The sequence below is a fragment of the Oncorhynchus clarkii genome, chromosome 6 (genome assembly GCF_045791955.1).
Source record: "Oncorhynchus clarkii lewisi isolate Uvic-CL-2024 chromosome 6, UVic_Ocla_1.0, whole genome shotgun sequence".
NCBI lineage: Eukaryota > Metazoa > Chordata > Actinopteri > Salmoniformes > Salmonidae > Oncorhynchus > Oncorhynchus clarkii.
In genome coordinates, this window is record NC_092152.1 from 13,900,646 (window position 1) to 13,917,708 (window position 17,063).

Sequence of the window (17,063 nt, forward strand, 5' to 3'; positions counted from 1 at the left end):
CAGCCTGCTACTCCTTTGGCCTGGTCTACTGACTCATGTCCCTCCATGAGAGGCCACTGTCAGAGGGGTGAAGGGTCATGGGTGGGTGGGTGTACTGCTGCAGGGAACTGGTGAGAACAAACCAAAGTCCACACTCTGATTCATCATTCCCAGCAGAAAGGATGAGGGGAAAATATGGAGGAACCAAGAGGGTTGTCTTTAAGTGGCCCAGTCATGTGACAGGAAGATGCTCCAAGGGTGAAGTTTCCCCTTGTTACAGACCTAGGATCTACTTTCCCTCCAATGAAGCCCTTTATCTACTTCCCCAGAATCAGATGAACTCATGGATACAACTTCCTTGTCTCTGAATCCAGAAGAAAGTAAGTTTTGTGAGCGTGCTAGATGTTACCATGGACTTCCAATGCAAATGCACTAACACTAGTTAGTAACTACCTTCAAACTGCATGCAGAGACATAAATATGGGATCCACAAGTTAATCTGACTCTGGGGAAGTAGATAAAGGATTCATTGCCAAACTCCCAAAATATCTCTTTACACTTAGTGGGACAATGCAAAACTGATCCAAGATCAGCAATAAGGGTCAACCTCACCCTACTACTAGGAAGACAGTGGGCAATTCCTCTCTATTATACTGTACCTTTACCTAGTCATTATTCATTGCTGTCTACCAAAGCTCCTTCAACAGTAACAGTGGCCCTTAATTGTCTTACTGCTGTCCCAGCATTTACAGGCCTTGGCTAGGTGGTGTTGATGTTTACATGTATGTCTCACATCGCGGCTACAAATCACAATATTTACTTTCAGGACTATGCTACCGAGGACAACGCTAGCCTCTCACTTTGTTTTACGACTTGTGTCAATAGTGCCTGGCCCATGGACAAAGCACTACATCCTAATTCTTTACCTGAGGGAGAGGCTGTGTTAAGTAGCTGTATCAGTTGACTCTCCTCTCCCTTGTACATAATGTAATTGAATGGCAGCCGATGGACACACATAAAGAGGTCACAGGTCTAGACAGGATATCAATCTAGAGTAACAACCTGCCTCCTAGAGTTTGTTGTAAGGTCGGTTATCATATAAACAAAACAAGGCTATGCTACACAGTGAAGACTGCTTTTCCAGTAGCCCAGCCATTACGCTGAAACAAATAGGTTAGCGATTTCTTTAGTTCTAACATGTTTTATCTGCAGTGGTTATTTATTGTAAAATGTATAATGTTCTATTGCTGGATTGATCAAAATATTCAGTCATGGTTTAGTTGACCAATGAGATGTCACCATTCACTCCATGCAGTATGCAGGCCTATGCAGAGGCTAGGATGGGTACATATTTTATGTTAACAACCATACATCGGAACTGGTCAAATCAAATCAAATCTAATTGTATTGGTCACATACACATGTTTAGCAGATGTTAATAATGCGAGTGTAGCGAAATGCTTGTGCTTCTAGTTCCAACTATGCAGTAATATCTAACAAGTAATCAAAAAAATTCACAAAAACTACCTTATACACACAAATACACACAAATGTAAAGGGATGAATAGAATATGTACATATAAATATATGGATGAGCGATGGTGTGCGGCATAGTCAAGATGCAGTAGATGGTGTAGAATACAGTATATATATGAGATGAGTAATGTAGGATATGTAAACATTTAGTGACTAAGATACCATAGAATAGTATAGAATACAGTAGATATATATGAGATGAGTAATGTAGGATATGTAAACATTTAGTGACTAAGATACCATAGAATAGTATAGAATACAGTAGATTCATATGAGATGAGTAATGTAGGATATGTAAACATTTAGTGACTAAGATACCATAGAATAGTATAGAATACAGTAGACACATATGAGATGAGTAATGTAGGATATGTAAACATTTAGTGACTAAGATACCATAGAATAGTATAGAATACAGTAGATTCATATGAGATGAGTAATGTAGGATATGTAAACATTTAGTGACTAAGATACCGTAGAATAGTATAGAATACAGTAGACACATATGAGATGAGTAATGTAGGATATGTAAACATTTAGTGACTAAGATACCATAGAATAGTATAGAATACAGTAGACACATATGAGATGAGTAATGTAGGATATGTAAACATTTAGTGACTAAGATACCGTAGAATAGTATAGAATACAGTAGATACATATGAGATGAGTAATGTAGGATATGTAAACATTTAGTGACTAAGATACCGTAGAATAGTATAGAATACAGTAGATACATATGAGATGAGTAATGTAGGGTATGTAAACATTATTACAGTGGTGTTATTTGAGGTGACTATTGATACCTTTTTTAAGTGCATATATTTAAGTGGCCATAGATTTGAGTCTGTATGTTGGCAGCAGCCTGTCTATGTTAGTGGAGGCTGTTAAACAGTCTGATGGCCTTGAGATAGAAGCTGTTTTTCAATCTTTCGGTCCCAGCTTTGATGCACCTGTACTGACCTCGCCTTCTGGATGATAGTGGGGTGGACAGGCAGTGGCTCGAGTGGTTGTTGTCCTTGATTATCTTTTTGGCCTTCCTGTGACATCTGGTGCTGTAGATGTTCTGGAAGGCAGGTAGTTTGCCACTGGTGATGCATTGTGCAGACCGCACTACCCTCTGATGAGCCCTGCGGTTGAGGGAGGTGCATTTGCCTTACCAGGCGGGGATACAGCCCGACAGGATGCTCTCGATTGTGCATCTGTAAAAGTTTGTGAGTGTTTTAGATGACAAGCCAAATTTCTCCTCCTTCTTCACCACACTGTCTGTGTGGGTGGACCATTTCAGTTTGTCCGCAATGTGTACGCTGAGGAACTTAAAATGTTCCATCTTCTCTACTACTGTCCCATCAATGTGGATGGGGGTGTGCTCCCTCTGCTGTTTCCTGTAGTCCACGATAATCTCCTTTGTTTTGTTGACGTTGAGTGAGAGGTTATTTTCCTGACACCACACCCCGAGGGCCCTCACCTCCTCCCTGTAGGCCATCTCGTCGTTGTTGGTAATCAGGCCTACCACTGTAGTGTCATCTGCAAACTTGATGATTGAGTTGGAGGCGTGCATGGCCACACAGTCATGGGTGAACATGGAGTACAGGAGAGGGCTGAGAAAACACCCTTGTGGGGCCCCATTGTTGAGGATCAGCGGGTTGGAGATGTTGTTTCCTACTTTCACCACCTGGGGGTGGCCCATCAGAAAGTCCAGGACCCAGTTGCACAGGGCGGGGTCGAGACCCAGGGTCTCGAGCTTAATGACGAGTTTGGAGGATACTATGGTGTTAAATGCTGAGCTGTAGTCAATGACCAGCATTCTTACATAGGCATTCCTCTTGTCCAGATGGGATAGGGCAGTGTGCAGTGTGATGGAGATTGCATCGTCAGTGGACCTATTGGGGCAGTAAGCAAATTGGAGTGGGTCTAGGGTATCAGGTAGGGTGGAGGTGATATGATCCTTGACTAGACTCTCAATGCACTTCATGATGACAGAAGTGAGTGCAATGGGGCGATAGTCATTTAGTTCAGTTACCTTAGCTTTCTTGGGAACAGGAACAATGGTGGCCATCTTGAAGCACGTGGGGACAACAGACTGGGATAGGAGTTGGTTGATTATGTCCGTAAACAGCCAGCTGGTCTGCGCATGCTCTGAGGTCACGGCTAGGGATGACGTCTGGGCCGGCAGCTTGCGAGGGTTAACACGTTTAGATGTTTTACACAGGTTTTGGTAGCGGGCCGTGTCAGTGGCACAGTATTGTACTCAAAGCAAGCAAAGAAGTTGTTTAATTTGTCTGGGAGCAAGACGTCGATGTCCGCGTTTCCTGTTTTAGTTTCTGTCTATAGGCTGGGAGCAACAAAATGGATTCATGGTCAGATTTGCAGAAGGCAGGCTGTTGGAGGGCTTTGTATGCAAGTTCAAGAAGCAATGATCCAGAATTCTGCCATCCTTGATGCACCTGTACTGACCTCGCCTTCTGGATGATAGTGGGGTGGACAGGCAGTGGCTCGAGTGGTTGTTGTCCATTCGATATGCTGATATAATTTAGGGAGAATTGATCTTATGTTAGCTTTGTTAAAATCCCCAGTTACAATAAATGCAGCCTCATGGTGTATGGTTTCCAGTTTACATAGAGTAAAGTGAAATTCTTTCAAGGCCGACGAGGTATCTGCTTGGGGGGGGGGGGGGGGGCGTATACACTGCCGTGACTATAGTCAAAGCGAATTCTCTCGTACAATAATGCGGTCGGCATTTTATTGTAAGGAATTCTAGGTCAGGTGAACAAAAGGACTTAAGTTCCTGTATGTTGTTGTGATTACACCATGAGTCGTTAATCATGAGGCTTACACCCCTGCCCTTCTTCTTACCAGAGAGATGTTTGTTTCTGTCAGTGCGATGCGTGAAGAAACCGGATGGCTGTATCGACTCTGACAACGTATCCCGAGTGAACCATGTTTCCGTGAAACAGAGAATGTTACAATCTCTGATGTCTCTCTGGAAGCCAACTCATGCACTAATTTCGTCCACCTTGTTATCTAGAGATTGAACATTGGTGAGTAATATGCTGGAAGCAGTAGACGGTGTTCTCACCTTCTGAGTCTGACCAGTAGGCCGCTCCGTCTGCCTCTCCTGCGGCGACTGCGTTGTTTTGGGTCGGCCTCTGGGATAAGATCCCATGTCCAGGGTGGAGGTCCGAACAAAGGATTTGCTTCGGGAAAGACGTATTCCTGGTCGTAATGTTGGTAAGTTGACATCGCTTTTATATCCAAAAGTTCTTCCCGGCTGTATGTAATAACACTTGAGATTTTCTGGACTAACAATGTAAGAAATAATACATAAAATAACAAATAACTGCACAGTTTTCTAAAGACCTGAAGCGAGGCGACCATCTCTGTCGGTGCCAAAGCGTCTCAGTAGTATAATGCTATTAAAGCAGTGAGATTTAGCTTATATTTCACTCTTTTCGTGGCTGTTACACAGCTGAAAAGCGTTTCAAATGGATAGAGGCAGGTTTAGGTTTAGACATCTTTAGATTTGTCGAGAGACAGAGCAGGCGATAGGGGTATTAGTGGTGAGGCGCAGAATAGCTAATTGGCTTTGAATAATTATCATGATACTTAATATTCCCATATTCTCTCCACAGCGTTAATGATGAATTCCATTTAATTGTTTGCAGGATATGGAGCTCACGATAGGGAGAGATATATTACTTTATAGATAAATATATATATTACATATATTATATTGTTACTGATAGAGAACAGAAGAACAACTAGAATATGAGTTTGGATGTGGATTTTTAACAATTATTAATGGTAATGTTTCAATAAGTTACAATGAGTCAGTTGGCCAGCCAATGAAGAAGTCCACTGTGTTAGGTTTCATACATAACATCTGTATGATAAGTTATTAGTATGATAACTTATCATACTTTAGTATACTAAGTTAGTTACTAAGTACCTAACTTATCAATAATGTGACAACTCATCCTGTACTTCTTTAGAAGTGTAACTTCCTATTCTGTGACATGGTACAATGATGACTTAGGCACAGAGATGTCTCTGTCTATTGGCTGGTGGCTGAGTTAAGACTTCAACTCTGACCCTCATGGCTAAATCAGCAGTGCAGGGCCCCACCCACACAGTTTTATTTTTACGAGGCATCTCCTCCTCTGATGTTTCTCAGTCAGCCTCAGTATGCAGCCATGCCGTCTGTCTGTGTCGCCCTGACCCAGCCAACAGTGTGAGCCTCAGCTCAGTGATGCACATGATCACATTAACATAAGACAACAGGTACAGTTGCACAGCCATGTCACAGTAGAGTTGTACCCAGCTGGTTTTAACGACTTTGTTAGGCTGCCTAGTGATCAAATTAGATTTTATTATTTAACCTTTATTTAACTAGGCAAGTCAGTTAAGAACAAATTCTTATTTTCAATGACGGCCTACACCGGAAAAACCCAGACGAAGCTGGACCAATTGTGCGCCACCTTATGGGACTCCCAATCACGGCCGGTTGTGATAAAGCCTGGATTCGAACCAGGATGTCTGTAGTAACGCCTCAAGCACTGAAACCCACTGCACCACTCGGAGCCCCAAAAATACTACTCATATCTAGTACTATTCATATCTAATACTACTCATATCTAATACTACTCATATCTAATACTACTCATATCTCTAGGCCAACTTGACTATGTCCAATCTTTCTCTGATCATCTATTCTCCTCTATTCTCCTCTATTCTCCTCTATTCTCCTCTATTCTATTCTAACTTCATTCCACTCAAAGATGGTCTTCTCTATGCCACTCCATTCATCTGTACTGTACTCTACTGAAGTATACTGTTCTCTACTATACCGAGGTGAGCTTTGCTTCGTGATCACAACGGAAGGCACCTCCTACCCTTACATGGCATGGTTAACACACTGTTGGCACGGGGCGAACGAGTTGTTCATTGACAATTAGAGAGTGGGGCTAGGAGGGGTAGGAGGGGGAGATGGGGCTAGAATGGGGAGATGGAGTGTAGAAGGGGGAGATGGGGGTGAGATAAGGGGGAGATTGGGGGGAGATAAGGGGGAAATGGGGGGAGATGGGGGAGATAGAGGATAGAAGGGGGAACATGGGGTGTAGGGAGGAGGTGGGAGGTGCTAGGGGAGTGTGGGGCCATACTTGATGTGCAAGAGCACAGATTTTGACAGTAGGGGTCCCAGGTTACACCTGAATAGTGTTTTGGGTGCCTCCTCAGTGATGAAATACTTGCCTGTACATGCCTCCAGGTGAGCAGTTTGAGAGGGTTAGAGAGAGGGAGACACCAGCTCACATCAGCCTCACATCTCTCCTCCCTTCCCTTCAACAGCATGCTGTATTTCTATCACCCGCCACACCCCAGGTGCAAACCTCAGGTCCCTGAGCACTCCTCCCCACAGGTACCCTCTACTGTACTGTCCTGCTCTGATCTACTACCTACCTTCACAAGCCTTCTCAACACCCCACTCTCTCTGTCTCTGGGAGAGAAGAGAAGCACACAGAAGGTATTGTGTGACTCAACCAATCTGCAAACAGCAGCAGTCTCCCTCCGATGTCTTCTACTTCTCTCTCTCCGCTGACTTGAATCCTCATCTCCCAGCCCAGAACCACTCGTTCTCCCACCGAGGGAAAGAACCGCCGCGGAGAAAGAGAAAGAGATGTGGGGGTAGACACAAAGAAAGGAGAGAAAACAGAGGAGAGCAGGAAGAAAAAACAGAGGGAGGGAGAGAGAGGTTGAACAGGAGGGAAAAAGTGTCTTGCTCTTTTAAAAGGGAGACGTACAATCCCTCTAACTCCAACCTGCATTTCTGGGTCACTGGAGACATTTAAACTGCACTTATAATTAAGAGCTATTTTTAAACAGAGAGGGAGAAATGGAGCAGTGGTGAGGTAGAAAAGCATTAAAAGTGCCCCAGATTCTGCTATTGAATAGGACACATCACGGCAATATGCTGCCAGATCAAAGAGAAGAAAAAGGAGACAGGCCGATCAGTGGGGAGAAATTGTTCCCTTTATAATGGCGCAAGAATAGGCCTCTTTCTCAGCTGAAACAATTTAATAACTGCATTCATTACGTCTCCGTGTCTGTCCAGTCCATCTGTCTCTCTGTCCGTCTGCTGAGCGCATCCTCCTCCCACCCTCCCTCTCCCTCTTCTTCCTCTCTCTCTCTCTCTCTCTCTCTCTCTCTCTCTCTCTCTCTCTCTCTCTCTCTCTCTCTCTCTCTCTCTCCCTCTCTCAATCTCTCTTCCTCTCTCTCTCAATCTCTCTCTCGCTCTCTCTCTCGTTCTCTCTCCCTCTCTCTCTCGTTCTCTCGTTCTCTCTCAATCTCTCCATCTCTCTCTCAATCTCTCTCCCGCTCTCTCTCTCATTCTCTCTCCCTCTCTCTCTCTCATTCTCCCTCCCTCTCTCTCTCGTTCTCTCTCCCTCTCTCTCTCGTTCTCTCTCCCTCTCTCTCTCATTCTCTCTCCCTCTCTCTCTCCCTCTCTCTCCCTCTCTCTCTCGTTCTATCTCCCGCTCTCTCTCTCATTCTCTCTCCCTCTCTCTCTCATTCTCTCTCCCTCTCTCTCGTTCTCTCCCTCTCTCTCTCATTCTCTCTCCCTCTCTCTCTCAATCTCTCTCCCTCTCTCTCTCATTCTCTCTCCCTCTCTCTCTCATTCTCTCTCCCTCTCTCTCTCATTCTCTCTCCCTCTCTCTCTCGTTCTCTCTCCCGCTCTCTCTCTCAATCTCTCTCCCTCTCTCTCTCATTCTCTCTCCCACTCTCTCTCATTCTCTCTCCCTCTCTCTCTCGTTCTCTCTCCCTCTCTCTCTCGTTCTCTCTCCCTCTCTCTCTCATTCTCTCTCCCTCTCTCTCTCTCATTCTCTCTCCCTCTCTCTCTCATTCTCTCTCCCTCTCTCGTTCTCTCTCTCGTTCTCTCTCCCTCTCTCTCTCATTCTCTCTCCCTCTCTCTCTCGTTCTCTCTCCCGCTCTCTCTGTCAATTTCTCTCCCTCTCTCTCTCAATCTCTCTCCCTCTCTCTCATTCTCTCTCCCTCTCTCTCTCATTCTCTCATTCTCTCTCCCTCTCTCTCTCGTTCTCTCTCCCTCTCTCTCTCGTTCTCTCTCCCGCTCTCTCTCTCATTCTCTCTCCCTCTCTCTCTCGTTCTCTCTCCCTCCCTAACACAGGAGCAGTGGTGGTTCCAGGGAGACTATGGCGGACCAGCCAGAATGAAGATGTGCTGTAGCTAGCTGACACTCTGCAATCAATGCCTAATAGAAGAGGAAGTGGTTATCAGAGGCGTCCCTCAGGACCAGGCTCAATGTGCCTCACACTAATTATGTGCAATGCAAATGTGCAGCCGTCTCAGAGGAAGGCGGGAGGAGTGCAGGAGGCCTACATCATAAAGGATGATTTATATATTTACATGTGGATGCATTATTTTATTAATTAATGTAGACTAACAGACAAAGAAGGATGTGTCAAGGGGTCTGGATAAAAATGACGGCTAATAGCGCAAACTGTTCCTTGTTTTCTCCTTGCTTTTTGTCGTTCTCTCTCTCTCTCTCTCTCTGAAATGGTATGAACGTGTGAGAAGATCCCATAGGACGAATCCTATGAATACATCTCCTCACATTCATGGGCAACTACTGCCCTGACCAGCATCCCCTCTCTCCCCTGCCTGCCTTCTTTAATGGGTCATTTAGTGATGCTAGCTGGCCTGACATCTAGCCTGCTCCTTGTTTGTTACGATGGATAGATACAGAACCCTATGGATTACTTCCTTGTTCCCTGGCTTTGCTATCTAACACCATAGATATGTCACCTGTTGGATGCTGGCTTGCCAAACAAATGCAAATCATCTCTCTCTCTCTCTGAGAGGGAATTTACAGCCTGTTTATAATCATCTCATATACACTGTTCCTGATGCATGGACTTATGACATTTTTGCATAAGACAGTATTTAGAATTTGTATGTCTCATGATAAACAATCAATAAAATAAGCGTTTACATTTTTTATGAATATTGATGTAATTGAAAAGTTGGATTATGTTAAGCGTACATTAACTTAATGTTATTAAAATTCCCTTGAAAAATGGTTTGCGCAACACAACTACATGGTAGGGTGTGACGTCATCTTCCTGCGACACAGAGGCAGGAACAGTGCATGTATAGGCCTACTAAAAATCCTGCTCTGTGCTCCCCATAGCCATGTCAGCATAATAGAACGCAGTGTGCTCCCAAGGTCAACTATATGTGAGTGAATGAAATTATCCTGGAGGAGGAGAAGAAAGAGCAGGAACCCTTGTTTATATATCTTTTGATTTAGTTTTATTGTCAGTGGATGGGGAAATAATGACTTGCTGTGGTCCATAGCGCAGCGATATATTTTTCATCTGGCATTATGGCCTGGATGGTACTGTTATGACAACTGCAGGCCTGTGATAAATGAGTTGCTTTTGTGCTTCCCGAAAAGAAATCATAATTCCCCTTCTTCTGGCCAAGCACACAGCACCGGCACCACTGAAGATGATAGGTAGTGCTATAGGAGATAATATAAATGTGTGTGTAGGGTCTAATGTACCTGGAGAAAGCGGAAGATGCAGTTCAGGGTGTGTCTGAGTGTATGTGTGTAAGGGGGGAGGCATGTTCACGAACTCAATTAATTAAAATGGAGATTTAAGAAATTAATAGGGGGAAAAACTATCTCTGCATTTGGTCTGTCTACCATATGAAGTAAGGTTAGGGCAGAGGGCTTTAGGGTTAACGCAAACAAACAGACTCTTGAACTTCTTGAGCTTTTGAAGAATATCTCATTGTCTTTGATGTTTTTTGAGAGAGAGAACGAGTGAGAGAGAGAGAGAGAGAGAGAGAGAGAGAGAGAGAGAGAGAGAGAGAGACAGAGAGCGAGAGAGAGAGTTAGAAGTTACACGCCCCTGAGTTGAATCTCTGCCTTCGCTGGCTTACTGCGGCTGGATGACAGTAGCTTTGGTTTATGTGTGGAGCTCTCTGGACCATATAAAAAATCCCCCTACTGAGCATTTTCAATTATTTGGGAAGAAATCTTCAGTATGCATTTTAAAGTTAATGCTTTCATTTGTTCGAAACTGGGGAGGGGGGGCGAGAAAAAGAGAGGAAGGGAGAGAGACAGAGAGAGAGGTGAAAATAGATGAACAAGGCAAAAATGCTGAACTTCAAAATAAGTATAAATACTAGAAATTTGACTAACATCATATTTTAGATAATATGCATGTTTCATTTTACTAATCCATGCATCAGACACATGCCAGTATCTATTCACAGCCAGTATCTATTCACAGCCAGTATCTATTCACAGCCAGTATCTATTCACAGCCAGTATCTATTCACAGCCAGTATCTATTCACAGCCAGTATCTATTCACAGCCAGTATCTATTCACAGCCAGTATCTATACCCTGCCAGTATCTATACACATGCCAGTATCCATTCACAGCCCGTATCCATTCACAGCCAGTATCTATTCACAGCCAGTATCTATTCACAGCCAGTATCTATTCACAGCCAGTATCTATTCACAGCCAGTATCTATTCACAGCCCGTATCTATTCACAGCCAGTATCTATTCACAGCCAGTATCTATTCACAGCCAGTATCTATTCACAGCCAGTATCTATTCACAGCCAGTATCTATTCACAGCCAGTATCTATTCACAGCCAGTATCTATTCACAGCCAGTATCTATTCACAGCCAGTATCTATTCACAGCCAGTATCTATTCACAGCCAGTATCTATTCACAGCCAGTATCTATTCACAGCCAGTATCTATTCACAGCCAGTATCTATTCACAGCCAGTATCTATTCACAGCCAGTATCTATTCACAGCCAGTATCTATTCACAGCCAGTATCTATTCACAGCCCGTATCCATTCACAGCCAGTATCCATTCACAGCCAGTATCTATACCCAGCCAGTATCTATTCACAGCCAGTATCTATTCACAGCCAGTATCTATTCACAGCCAGTATCTATTCACAGCCAGTATCTATTCACAGCCAGTATCTATTCACAGCCAGTATCCATTCACAGCCAGTATCTATTCACAGCCAGTATCTATTCACAGCCAGTATCTATTCACAGCCAGTATCTATTCACAGCCCGTATCCATTCACAGCCAGTATCTATTCACAGCCAGTATCCATTCACAGCCAGTATCTATACCCAGCCAGTATCTATTCACAGCCAGTATCTATTCACAGCCAGTATCTATTCACAGCCAGTATCTATTCACAGCCAGTATCTATTCACAGCCAGTATCCATTCACAGCCAGTATCTATTCACAGCCAGTATCTATACCCTGCCAGTATCTATTCACAGCCCGTATCCATTCACAGCCAGTATCTATACACATGCCAGTATCCATTCACAGCCAGTATCTATTCACAGCCAGTATCTATTCACAGCCCGTATCCATTCACAGCCAGTATCCATTCACAGCCAGTATCTATTCACAGCCCGTATCCATTCACAGCCAGTATCTATTCACAGCCAGTATCTATTCACAGCCCGTATCCATTCACAGCCAGTATCCATTCACAGCCATTATCTATTCACAGCCAGTATCTATACCCTGCCAGTATCTATTCACAGCCATTATCTATTCACAGCCAGTATCTATACCCTGCCAGTATCTATTCACAGCCAGTATCTATTCACAGCCATTATCTATTCACAGCCAGTATCTATTCACAGCCATTATCTATTCACAGCCAGTATCTATACCCTGCCAGTATCTATTCACCGCCAGTATCTATTCACAGCCATTATCTATTCACAGCCAGTATCTATTCACAGCCCGTATCCATTCACAGCCAGTATCCATTCACAGCCAGTATCTATACCCTGCCAGTATCTATTCACAGCCCGTATCTATTCACAGCCAGTATCTATACACATGCCAGTATCCATTCACAGCCAGTATCTATTCACAGCCAGTATCTATTCACAGCCCGTATCCATTCACAGCCAGTATCTATTCACAGCCATTATCTATTCACAGCCAGTATCCATTCACAGCCAGTATCTATACCCTGCCAGTATCTATTCACAGCCATTATCTATTCACAGCCAGTATCTATACCCTGCCAGTATCTATTCACAGCCAGTATCTATTCACAGCCATTATCTATTCACAGCCAGTATCTATTCACAGCCATTATCTATTCACAGCCAGTATCTATACCCTGCCAGTATCTATTCACAGCCAGTATCTATTCACAGCCATTATCTATTCACAGCCAGTATCTATTCACAGCCCGTATCCATTCACAGCCAGTATCCATTCACAGCCAGTATCTATACCCTGCCAGTATCTATTCACAGCCCGTATCTATTCACAGCCAGTATCTATACACATGCCAGTATCCATTCACAGCCAGTATCTATTCACAGCCATTATCTATTCACAGCCAGTATCCATTCACAGCCAGTATCTATACCCTGCCAGTATCTATACCCAGCCATTATCTATACCCAGCCAGTATCTATACCCAGCCATGATCTATACCCAGTCAGTATCTATACCCAGCCAGTATCCATTCACAGCCAGAATCTATACCCAGCCATGATCTATACCCTGCCAGTATCTATACCCAGCCAGTATCTATACCCAGCCATGATCTATACCCAGCCATGATCTATACCCAGCCAGTATCTATTCACAGCCCGTATCTATACCCAGCCATGATCTATACCCAGCCAGTATCCATTCACAGCCAGAATCTATACCCAGCCATGATCTATACCCTGCCAGTATCTATACCCAGCCAGTATCTATACCCAGCCATGATCTATACCCAGCCAGTATCTATACCCAGCCAGTATCTATACCCAGCCATGATCTATACCCAGCCAGTATCTATACCCAGCCAGTATCCATTCACAGCCAGAATCTATACCCAGCCATGATCTATACCCTGCCAGTATCTATACCCAGCCAGTATCTATACCCAGCCAGTATCTATACCCAGCCAGTATCTATTCACAGCCCGTATCTATACCCAGCCATGATCTATACCCAGCCAGTATCTATTCACAGCCCGTATCTATACCCAGCCATGATCTATACCCAACCAGTATCTATTCACAGCCAGAATCTATACCCAGCCATGATCTATACCCAGCCAGAATCTATACCCAGCCAGTATCTATACCCAGCCTTTATCTATACCCAACCAGTATCTATTCCCAGACAGTATCTACTGTATACCCAGCCTTTATCTATACCCAACCAGTATCTGTACCCAGCCAGTAGCTGTACCCAGCCAGTATCTATACCCAGCCAGTATCTATACCCAGCAAGTATCTATACCCAGCCAGAATCTATACCCAGCCAGTATCTATACCCAGTCAGTATTTATACCCAGCCAGTATCTACTGTATACCCAGCCAGTATCCATACCCAGCCAGTATCTATACCCAGCCAGAATCTATACCCAGCCAGAATCTATACCCAGCCAGTATCTATACCCAGCCAGAATCTATACCCAGCATGGATCTATACCCAGCCAGTATCTATACCCAGCCAGTATCTATACCCAGCCAGTATCTGTACCCAGCCAAAATCTATACCCAGCCATAATCTATACCCAGCCAGTATCTATACCCAGCCAAAATCTATACCCAGCCATAATCTATACCCAGCCAGTATCTATACCCAGCCAGTATCTATACCCTGCCAGTATCTATACCCAGCCAGAATCCATACCCAGCCAGTATCTATACCCTGCCAGAATCTATACCCAGCCAGAATCTATACCCAGCCAGTATGTATACCCAGCCAGTGTCTATACCCAGCAAGCATCTATACCCAGCCAGTGTCTATACCCAGCCAGTGTCTATACCCAGCCAGTGTCTATACCCAGCCAGTGTCTATACCCAGCCAGTATCTATACCCAGCCAGTGTTTATACCCAGCCATTATCTATACCCAGCCAGTATCTATACCCAGCCAGAAACTATACCCAGCCAGTATCTATACCCAGCCAGTATCTATACACAGCCATAAACTATACCCTGCCAGTATCTATACCCAGCCAGTATCTATACCCAGCCAGTATCTATACCCAGCCAGTGTCTATACCCAGCCAGTATCTATACCCAGCCAGAAACTATACCCAGCCAGTATCTATACCCATGCAGTGTCTGTACCCAGCAACTGTCTGTCCCCAGCCTTTATATATACCCAACCAGTATCTAAACCCAGCCAGTGTCTATACCTATTCAATATCTATACCCAGCTAGTATCTATACTCATGCAATGTCTGTACCCAGCCGCTGTCTTTACCCAGCCTTTACCTATCCCCAGTCAGTATCTATACCCAGCCAGTGTCTATAACCATTCAGTGTCTATACACATTCAGCATCTATACCCAGCTAGCGTCTATGCCCTGCCAGTATCTGTACCCAGCCAGTATCTGTACCCAGCCTGTGTCTATACCCAGCCAGTATCTATACCCAGCCAGTATCTATACCCAGCCAGAATCTATACCCAGCCAGTATCTATACCCAGCCAGTATATATTACCCAGCAGGTATCTACTGTGTACCCAGCCAGTATCTATACCCCGCCAGTATCTATACCCAGCCAGTATCTGTACCCAGCCTGTGTCTATAACCATTCAGTGTCTATTCACATTCAGTATCTATACCCAGCTAGCGTCTATGCCCTGCCAGTATCTGTACCCAGCCAGTATCTGTACCCAGCCAGTATCTATTACCCAGCCAGTATCTACTGTATACCCAGCCAGTATCTATACCCAGTCAGTATCTATACCCAGCCAGTATCTACTGTATACCCAGCCAGTATATATACCCAGCCAGTATCTATACCCAGCCAGTATCTGTACCCAGCCTGTGTCTATACCCAGCCAGTATCTATACCCAGCCAGTATCTATTACCCAGCCAGTATCTACACTATACCCAGCCAGTATCTATACCCATCCAGTATCTATACCCAGCCAGTATCTACTGTATACCCAGCCAGTATCTATACCCAGGCAGTATCTATACCTAGCCAGTATTTCTACCTAGCCAGTACCTATTCCCAGCCAGTATCTATACACAGCCAGTATCTATTCCCAGCCAGTATCTACTGTATACCCAGCCTTTATCTATCACAGCCATTACCTATAGCCAGCCAGTATCTATAGCCAGCCAGTGTCTATAACCCAGCCACTGTCTGTACCCAGCCATTATCTATTCCCAGCCAGTATCTACTGTATACCCAGCCTTTATCTATACCCAACCAGTATCTGTACCCACCCAGAATCTATACCCAGCCAGTATCTACTGTATATCCAGCCTTTATCTATACCCAACCAGTATCTGTACCCAGCCAGTATCTATACACAGCCAGTATCTGTACCCAGCCAGTATCTTTAGACATTCAGTATCTATTCCCAGCCAGAATCTATACCCAGCCAGTATATATACCCAGCCAGAATCTATACCCATCCAGTATCTATACCCAGACAGTATCTATGCCCAGACAGTATCTACAGCAAGATAGTATCTATACCCAGCCTTTATCTATACCCAGCCAGTATCTAAACCCAGCCAGAATCTATACCCAGCCAGTATCTACTGTATACCCTGCCTTTATCTATACAAAGCCAGAATCTATACCCAGCCAGTATCTATACCCAGCCAGTATCTATACCCAGCATTTATCTACACCCAGCCAGAATCTATACCCAGCTTTTATCTACACCCAGCCAGAATCTATACCCAGCCAGTATCTATACCCATTCAGCGTCTATACACATTCAGGATCCATACCCAGCCAGTATCTGTATCCAGCCAGTATCTATACCCAGCCACAGTCTGTGCCCAGCCTTTATCTATACCCAGCCAGTATCTATACCCAGACAGTATCTATACCCAGACAGTAAAACTGATCACCATCATTGAAGATAGGCTTCATATGTCTGATGCCTTTCCTCTGCAGACTGAAGACCAACACAGAATGATAAATGGGTGGAATGTTTTCTCACCCCAACCTCCAGCCTGGACTCCTCTGATTGTGCCTTTTTCCCCCTGTCCTCCTTCCCCCTTAGAGCGCACCTTCCCGCTAAAGGGCGCAGAGTTCACACATCTGCATGTGAAATGTGAACCTTCTGACATTCCAGGGCAGCCCTAAGCCGCCTGAGCCTTTTGTTCACTGAAGCGCTGCTGTCAGGCCTAACAAGCCGCTCTTAGAGAAGGACCCAGTGCAGTGGCAGCTTTCTCGGACTGCTCCACACACTGGGAAAAGAAAGGAAAACAAGGATGGAATAAATAAAAATTCCTTCCAGCACAGATGAAATTGTCACCCGGTGCAGGCTGTAACAAATCCTAGTTTTGCGGCAGTGGGTGTTGTCTGGGGAAGTTAGCCGTATTTAGGCTAAGACGGGTCCAGGCGCTTTTAAACAGGCAGCACGCTGAGGTGCTATGACGGGGGGCCTAGGCCCTTTCAGCTCCTGAATTAAGTTCTGAAGCACAAAAGGCATCGATTCACCACCACTGACAGACTTCACAC